Raw genomic sequence first — 8,631 nt, 5'->3', positions numbered from 1 at the left:
CCCGTCATCTACAGGATGCAAGCCCCACTACACCTAGCTAGGTGCCGCGTGGCACTCGTACAGTGCATCTTCGCTTAGCGCGCACGCGATAAACAGCTCTGTTGTCGGGGCAGGGGAGGAGAAACGCGTGCTCGAGCGATTTGCAGCGGCAGAGAAATAAGCACGTGCATGAGAACAGCTCGGCCTGAAAAGCGGTGGCCGTGAAGACCTTGCCAACGTCGAGGCCATCCAGTGAACACATTATCGCTAGAAATCGTCCCCACTGCGGACCAAGAGCATACGGAGGCGGTCGGCGGGCTCCGACATCACCGGCTTCACGCTCGGTCAGCTCGTCGGCCGCATGGTCAGCGAGCTGCTTTGTGCCATGTCCTCACACCCAGCCTCTCCATCCTGCCGTGGCGCGAGAAGGCACGCTAGCGGCCGCGCTGCTCCTGTCAATGCGGCGATGAGGACAAGACAATCTCGTCGGCAGCAGCAACAACAACAGCTCCGACGCTGATGCCGGACTTCCACGCGGTGGCAGACCACTTCTGCCTTCTGTCTTCGGGGAAGTCGATGATACTGCGGATGGGGAAGGGGCCCAGGCTAAGCCACTAGGGCGACGAGAGAGAAACGGAGATTGAGTGGGAAGATAAAATATGACACGTAGGCCCGTGTGGACAGTGAGAGAAACGGCTGATCCCGATCAGGATTATCCTTCCAAACATGTATAGGATCGGTGTAGGGTTTAGAGTGATCGGGATCGAAGAGTATAGTGTATGGACTTCAGGGATTCAGACGTGAGGGTCTATTTACATCGTGCTCTACAACCTCAAGGTTTAAAACAGACTTCACTCTCGACACACATGTGACATGCCATCTTTCCACTCAAAAAAAAAAAATGTGACATGTCATCTTAGAGTGTTCCATGAATGCTGCGAGGATTGCTGAGAATGACTTTGGCACGCCGGCAAACAAGGGAGTCCTGGTCATGAGACGATGTAGGAGGTCGTTCTCACGTGCCACCAGGTCCATACCGAACTTCATTCTTCGAGAAAAGTAGTACCAAGGTGCTTCACGTCGTTACCAACGTCTTTCTTTTATGCCACGTTCGTTCACATGACACTCCTCCGGCGTCTTTCTTTTATACCACGTTCGTTCACATGACACGTCCCTCGTGAGTCAACATGGCATAATGTACTCGCATCACTGTCAGTGCAGAATTTTTCCCCTCCAATAATTGCTGTTAGTGATAACGCGCACATCTAATTTTGCCTACGAAAGGAATTGGCCCCATATGGCCGCCTTGTTCTCAAAAACAGAAAAAGAAAGACACTAGGCATTGACCAACAAGGTAATACAAATCGGTCAAAACAAAAGCACAGAAGTTCACATTAGTGTCCTTGGTTATCTCTGCTCTCAAAAGGGAAGTTTAAGTGCAGGCAGCCTAATCAAGAGTACTTAGCCGATAGTCATTTCTCTAGCAGTTTGAGCACAAGCTACTTGAGTCTTGAGGTACGACGATGCCTTCCTTTCTTGTTTCCTTATGGACTCTTAGGTACGAAGTTTTTTTTCAAGGTAGAGAAGGATTAATTCTGCATGGGTTAGTTTACACTAGCTTGCTTCCGATCACACCTAATATTTGAAGCTTGACATGGGGCTTGTCTGCTCCGATGGCGCATCAGACCCTGAATTTGCACGAGTATGGTTGGTATTCATCGCCGGCCTCCATGCTCCGCCAGCTCGATCCCTACTGATCAAAACTACCTATCTGGTGCGGTCGCTGCCGACCCCGCTCCGCACCGCCACCGCCGACTCCTGTCCCGTCCCATCGCAGGCTCTTCCTCGGCTCGAGGTGACATTCTGCGCATTCGTCAATTCTTGACCTTTTGTTCCTGCGCCATCGACCGCCGCACCGCAGGTCACCTCAGCTCGGACTCGGACACATAGTCAGGTTCGAGGCGACACACGGCAGCAGCCACCCTACCTTGATTTTTGGCAAAAAAATCACACACACACACACACACACACACACACACACACACATATAGGCATCTCTATGTATACAAACAAATTTCCGCAATTTCTGTGCGTTTTGGAGAAAAACAAAGGCAAAATACCAACGATCTCCTCCTGTCGGCCGGAGCGCTGGCCCCGTGGGCGTCATCCTCATTCGCCCCTCGCTCATGTCCATCAAGGAGGTGCGTTGCATCTTCGCGGACGACGCCGACGCCGACATCGCCGCCGCGTTCTCGGGTCGACATCATCACCGTTCTCGATGGAGGACGACGACGCCGATCTGGTGGGCTGGACGGGGCAGTTCGAGGAAGTCATGCCGGGGATGCACACTACGGCATGTGGGAGAGCGTGAAGTGGAGCTGCGGTGTCGTCGGCGCAGGGACCTCCGGTTCTTCGACGGCTTCTACGTCTGGGGGCTCGACGAGGTGGGAGCCGGGCGGTGGCGCGTCGCAGGCCCACAAGTCCCCGTCTTTGGCCGATCTCGCCGTCTCCATGGTATCACGCCGCGACTCTGCTAGGGTCTCCTCTACCGAGCTACCACGCTAGCAAGCACAAGTCGGTGTCGGCTCCCCTGGCTAGGGTTTCGTTCCCCGCGGCGGCTAGCTAATCCCATCCACCCTATCCTGTGTTTTGAATTTCGGCCGAGAAAAACAGATTTCGGCCATCTCGGCCAGGGGCGAAGAATACTTTTCAACGAAAAAAATGGATTTTGGTCAAAATTTGGACAAATTTAAGCCAAATTTGGGTCAAAGTTTGGTCAAATTTCGGTCGAAATTTTTGAAAATGGCCGAAATTCGGCCATCTCGGTCTTGGGAGAAAAATTTCACAAACCGAAAGTCAAAACCTTTTCTATGGCATGATTTACTTCAATCTTGGACATTTTTTAGTTAGAGATGTACTTCACATAGGTATGAGTGGCTAGATCTGAGGTATAGTATACCTAGTATCCGTCCCATGCTTTTGTTGTTCATCTGTTTGTTAAGACTCCAATGAAAGATGGGCACTTGATAACATAGTCCATCACCACCGCATCGAAGGGCAGAAGACATAGCTCCCCTCCTCATGGGGGGAACCCTAGCCTCCCACCTCCCCACTCCTCCCGCAGCCCCCTCCCTTGCCGTCGCGGGCGGCGGCGGGTCCTCCATCTCCCCTTCCCACGAGTTCCACGGCCGCTCGTCGGGGGGCGCTGGCCTACGACGGGGGCCAGCGGCGCGGCGGCGGGGATGCCTGGTGGCGTCGCGCCTCCGACCAGATCCCCCCGGATTCGGTCTCGGGTGGCGGCGGAGGCCCATCCGGGGCTCGGCGTGGTGGGGCTTGCAGCAGCGTGGCTACAACCTCGTGGTGGACTGGTCTTCCGCGGCGACGACATGACTTACTCTGGCGGCGGTTTGTCTGCGATTGACTTGGGTGAGCTCCCTCCCTCGTCCTCAGTTTCATCTTCGGGCTCGTTAGGCCGGGGTGGCTCCATGCTGCGGTGTGGGTGCACGCGAAGCCTGCCAGAGGTGGCAGGGGACTTCGGGAAGGGGGCAGGGTGCCGCCTCCGTGGCATCCGACGACTGCTTAGGGTGGCCGTCGGAGTTTCCCTCGCCAAGATCTGGCCACCGAGGACAACAACCGTACCAAGGTATCGGATTTGGGGTGGAAGGGGGTCTTTTGCTCCGTTCCGGTGGGCTGTGTCCGTTAGGTGTATCTTGGATGAGGGTGGGGCTCGGTTGTCATGGCGGCGGCCCAGTTGGTGGTAGCCGAGGTGCTCATGGGCGGAGCATGTAGCTCGGGCGTTGTCCAGTCACCATGGCTGTGTGGGCGGCATGTTGACCGGGGTGTGTTGTTCAATGGTGGTGTTGCAGTGGCCCGTAACCCAGTCTGGTAACGGTGAGTGTTGGGTGGGGTGAAAACCCGTTCGGTCTTATCAGGCCGGCATCGACAGAGTTCTGGCGTCATCCCCTTCTTGAAGGCGTCGTCACGGCATCTCATATGTTGCCGTGGTGCTCCGGAGGAAACCCTAATCCTTGGATTGGGCGGTGGCGACCCTACGGTGTCGTTCCCTTGCTGAAAGCGCCGCCTTGGAGCCCATTGAGCGTTACACATGGCTTCTCCTCTTCGTGGTGGCTCTCTCTCGGTTGAGGACCCCAACGACTCCGTAGCAATGCCTAGTGTTTCATCTGGTGTTTGCTAGGTGTTTGTTGGGGTGGTGTTGCTGTTTTTAGCGTCCTTTGTATCCAGCCTTGTGTGTGTGTGTGTGTCGGCCAGTTTCAACTTGGTCGGTGATGGTGCTTTATATATAAAGCGGGGGAAACCCTTTTTCGTCAAAGATGGGCACTTTCTTGGTAACTATGTGACAGAATCTTAGATCTTGCTTAGCTGAAGCTCCACAATTGTACGATTTATTTTGGTACGTAAACAATACAAAATTAGAGGATTAAGCTTACTAGAATAAATATCTCCATTTTTTCATTCAGATTTGGTAGCCAACACTCTAGTCCTTATGCAGCTAATTTACACAATTTCCTGTTTTTCAAGTGAGGTTGAAACCAACTGTGGTAGCTTGCTGTGGTGGTTGATCGACCTGAATGTGGCCGAAAATATGTAATGAGAGCTAGGATTTGTGCATGAAGAATCATGTATGTTGTGTCTTTCTTTTTGCCACATGTATATATTTAACCTGAATGCATGAATAAAATGAAATAAAAGATTATGCTTTAGAGTTCTCCATACCTCAACATTTTATCGTCCTCCACCACAGCACGGCAGCCGCGTCGGTCCACACTTGTGTGCAACTACAAGTGAGGTGGGTGATGTGTGTGCGGAATTATTGATCTAAGTTTTTTTTGTTAATCACCCTTTTTCATAGTAAGGTAGGAAAGTAACATAGATCTCTAACTATAGAATTATTTAAGATTGGAATTAGGAGTTCTTCGATCTATGATTATGGTCTTGGCAGTATTTATATACGCCTAAACCGGGAGCTAGTTGTTAAGCCCAAGTTTTGCCGGCCGATGTGCCCAAGTATTATTCACACAAAACTATCCAAAGTGCATGGTCGTTCGATCCCAAGATCTGAAGCCTTTATTCCACGAGCCGAGCCCTCCGGACGCTTTTTTACATATGTTTAACTTTATTCTGAACCTTGTGAGTATATGCCGTGTCAAGCTGCACGCAATGCTACTTCGGATGTACCAAACTGTGTGCACCGTTACCCTTTAAATCTGAGGCGTCTCCCATGTGATTCAAGTGTGGCCGAGCGGTTCTACCACCCCTTTATGCTATGGTGGCTTTTTAGTTTGTCTATGAATGGATTTTTTTTCGCATACTCACATGCAAATTACCATACATCTTTCTACCTTGAGTAGGAGCCTACGGCCCGGCGCGTGTACAGACACATACACGGGTTCTGCTGGCGTTTATCCTACTTCTACCACCATACATGCATGCATGAGTTTTAGCAAATACAACTAAAACATTCTTGCTTAATCGGTGGTGTTTAGAGGGTTTTAAGACCTACAGGAGTAATTAAGCGGGAGTCTTCCGAGATCCCGTGAATCAGAGCTAGACAATCGCTTGGTTTGATTATCTAGAGGAATTGTATTCTTTTATAATTATATATTCATTAGATAAAGCAATAATTCATCGTTTTTGTTCATTTGTCTATTTTCGTTATATAAACTGGCGTGTCCGCATTTCCTTTTGTTTGACATCCCGGGTGCAATTCAAGAGAAATACATACGATATGTCCTTTATATATCCTTTATATGTTATTCAAGTTTTTCTTGAGCCAAAAAATACATTGGATATTTCCTCATTGCAAAAAAGTATTCTTTTTTATTTAGCAGTCTTGCTATTTGCCAAAAAATTCACACTGAATCATATTACTTGTAGTTGTATCTTTTAGGTGGTCCGAGGCACAAGGAATCTGCATGCCATGGACAGTTCGACCAAACTATTCCATGAGTGGGAAATCCAGATACTTGTGCTACTCAGCTTCACACTACAATTGTTCCTCTTCTTTGCTGGCAGGCTTCGGCGCCAAAGCAGCAGTGGGTTCCTGAGACTCTCCACCTGGGCAGCTTACTTAGGGGCAGATTTGGCAGCAGTTTATGCACTGGGCTATCTCTCAAAGCGTCAAGATGACACCACTGAAACGAACATACTTACAAGAACCCAACCGCTAGCTATCTTTTGGGCACCATTTCTTCTCATCCATCTTGGAGGGCAGGACACCATTACTGCTTTCGCCATGGAGGACAACAACTTGTGGTTGAGGCATCTGTTGAATCTGGTGACACAAGTTGTCATAGCTTTATATGTTTTCTGGAAATCCATCGGAAAACACAATGTGAACCTTCTACTTGCGGGTAGCTTTGTGTTTGTTGCTGGAATTATCAAGTATGGAGAAAGAACATGGTCTCTCAAGTGTGGTAGCCTTAAAAGTCTTGAGAGCACAGATGCAAAAAGTTACAGAAAACAATTGCCCGAAGGAATCTCGGATGATGATGGGTTTGTCCGTGCTGCTCTGGATTCCATGCATCATACCATTGATATCTTATCCGAGCTTAGCATGTTTGGTTCCAAAAGAGAAGAATTAGCGGAGATAGACAAAACTGACCAAGTGATTCGGATGGTCAAGCTTCAGCTTGGAATTATGTATGATGATCTCTACACCAAGGCTCTTGTGTTCACCACTCGGAGCGGAGTCCTACTTAGGTGCATCTCTCAGGCATCTATTATTGTTGCTTTTGCACTCTTCCTTGCAAATGACAACGAGAGGTATAACAAAGCTGACACTATAATTACCTATTCACTGTTTGCCGGGTGCTTTTTCCTAGAAGTCTGTTCAATATTTGTTTCCATGATGTCACCTTGGACATGGACATGGTTGAAGGTTCACAAGTGGGACACACTTGCCTGGTTCTCGTGGTTTGTCTTTCGTTGGGACATCGGATACCCAAGGATGAAACAGCGGTGGCCAAATGCGATTGGACAGTACAACTTCCATGGTTGGGTGACTAACAGCAACCTGCAGCCAAGAACACACAGTCAACGAATAATGATGGTATTAAGAAAGTTTGTGGATTTGTTTGGTGTCCAAAAGAGGAAAATATTTTGGATGAGCAAGTTATTAGACACTGAGTACATGGATGCAGATAACATGATTGTGGAGTATATTGTAAAAGAGATTAGTCTCTTAAATTCTGAATCCGACGACGATAAACCCCAAAGATGGCAGAGCATTAGCTCCCTGGTGAAAACAGCAATGAACAATTGCCTTAAAGATTTTGGTTATAGTATTGTCGTGATGCATCTATTCACTGAGGCACATCTTGAACAATATGCTTCTTACCGTTCTGACATAGAGACAAATCGTCCAAGGGCAGATGTACCTTTTGGTCTGATGGAGGTATGCCGGACTCTTTCAAACTACATGATGTACCTTTTGGTTCACCACCCTTCCATGCTGCCACTATCTATGAGTGCGACAGCTAGCTTCGATAACTTACACAAACCTGAAAATGCTGAAAATGCTTGTGATGAATTGGAGTTGGAAGTAAGCAAGGAAACACTAGAGGAGTTAGCACGCATGTGGACGCGGCTCATGGCCCACATGAGCGGCGATGCATGCTGCGCAGCTGAGCGGCGGAGGAGAGCTCATCACGTTTGCCTGGCTACTCATGGCCCACATGGAAATGGGGGATACTGGCAGTAAAAGATTCCATCTTACCACTGATGATTTCCATGCGGAAACAAACTTGACGAATCTATACCTCTTCTATGTTCCCTCAGAAGATCAGATATCAGGTGCTGATAATCAGTAACTACAATTCCATCACTATTTATTTGTTGTTCCCTACTAAACTAGCTAGACAGCAGCTAGCTATATAAAATAATACTCCATGGGTATCTTATTTTGTTTTTCTGTAATGTGAAAAGCAGGTCAGAAATCAGATGATGAATAAGCAAGATCCCTTTGTGCTTGCTTGGTTGCCATATTGTTTGGCGCAGGAAAAGCCTACCTACCTGTCGACCTTCCATACGTGTTCGGGTGTGCTTTAGCCTTTCCATTAAGCCTCATGTGCTTTCCTGTGTGCACTCTTTGCTTGTTTGCTGTCCCTGTCTCCAAGTGATGTAATAAGGCACCACATCTTTGCTTGGTGTGGTGCTATTTCCTGCTTATTTTTCTATGTAAGAAGGATATGTAATCTTTAATTATGCTGTTTCGTTCAGCTGACAATTGTGCTAGCTATTCAATCAAGAGGTATTATTCCCTGCCAAAAAAAAATCAACAGGTATTATGATGTCTGCACGGCATGATTTAACTTGACCTGCATTTTCAAATTGTTGTGGCCGGCACCTTTATTTTGTTCATCCTTTCGAGATTGGCAAGTTGCGTCTAGTTTTCGATCGGCCAGCAGTATCTTCTCCATCTGATGTGGACGGCCTCACTCAGGTTCCCATACAATGATACGCCCCACCAAGCGTCTCATTATTAATCTGCTATTCTGTGTACCAAAAAATGAGTATTAGATTATTATATTTCAAATGTTCATTGCAGTTCCTACTGAAAAAATAACGGAGTGACTATTATATATAGTAGTACGCATCAAGGAGTCTATCCAATCTTTTCATTGCAGTTCTTCC

At 48.1% G+C, this 8,631-nt stretch overlaps 1 pseudogene; it reads left to right on the top strand.

Moving 5' to 3' along the window:
- The first annotated feature begins 1,633 nt into the window (after positions 1 to 1,633).
- On the top strand, positions 1,634 to 7,808 carry LOC123185362 (uncharacterized; annotated as a pseudogene).
- Positions 7,809 to 8,631: the final 823 nt, after the last annotated feature.

Source organism: Triticum aestivum, chromosome 1A, assembly GCF_018294505.1.
Source record: "Triticum aestivum cultivar Chinese Spring chromosome 1A, IWGSC CS RefSeq v2.1, whole genome shotgun sequence".
Taxonomy (NCBI): domain Eukaryota; kingdom Viridiplantae; phylum Streptophyta; class Magnoliopsida; order Poales; family Poaceae; genus Triticum; species Triticum aestivum.
This window is presented reverse-complemented; position numbering and strand designations above follow the sequence as displayed.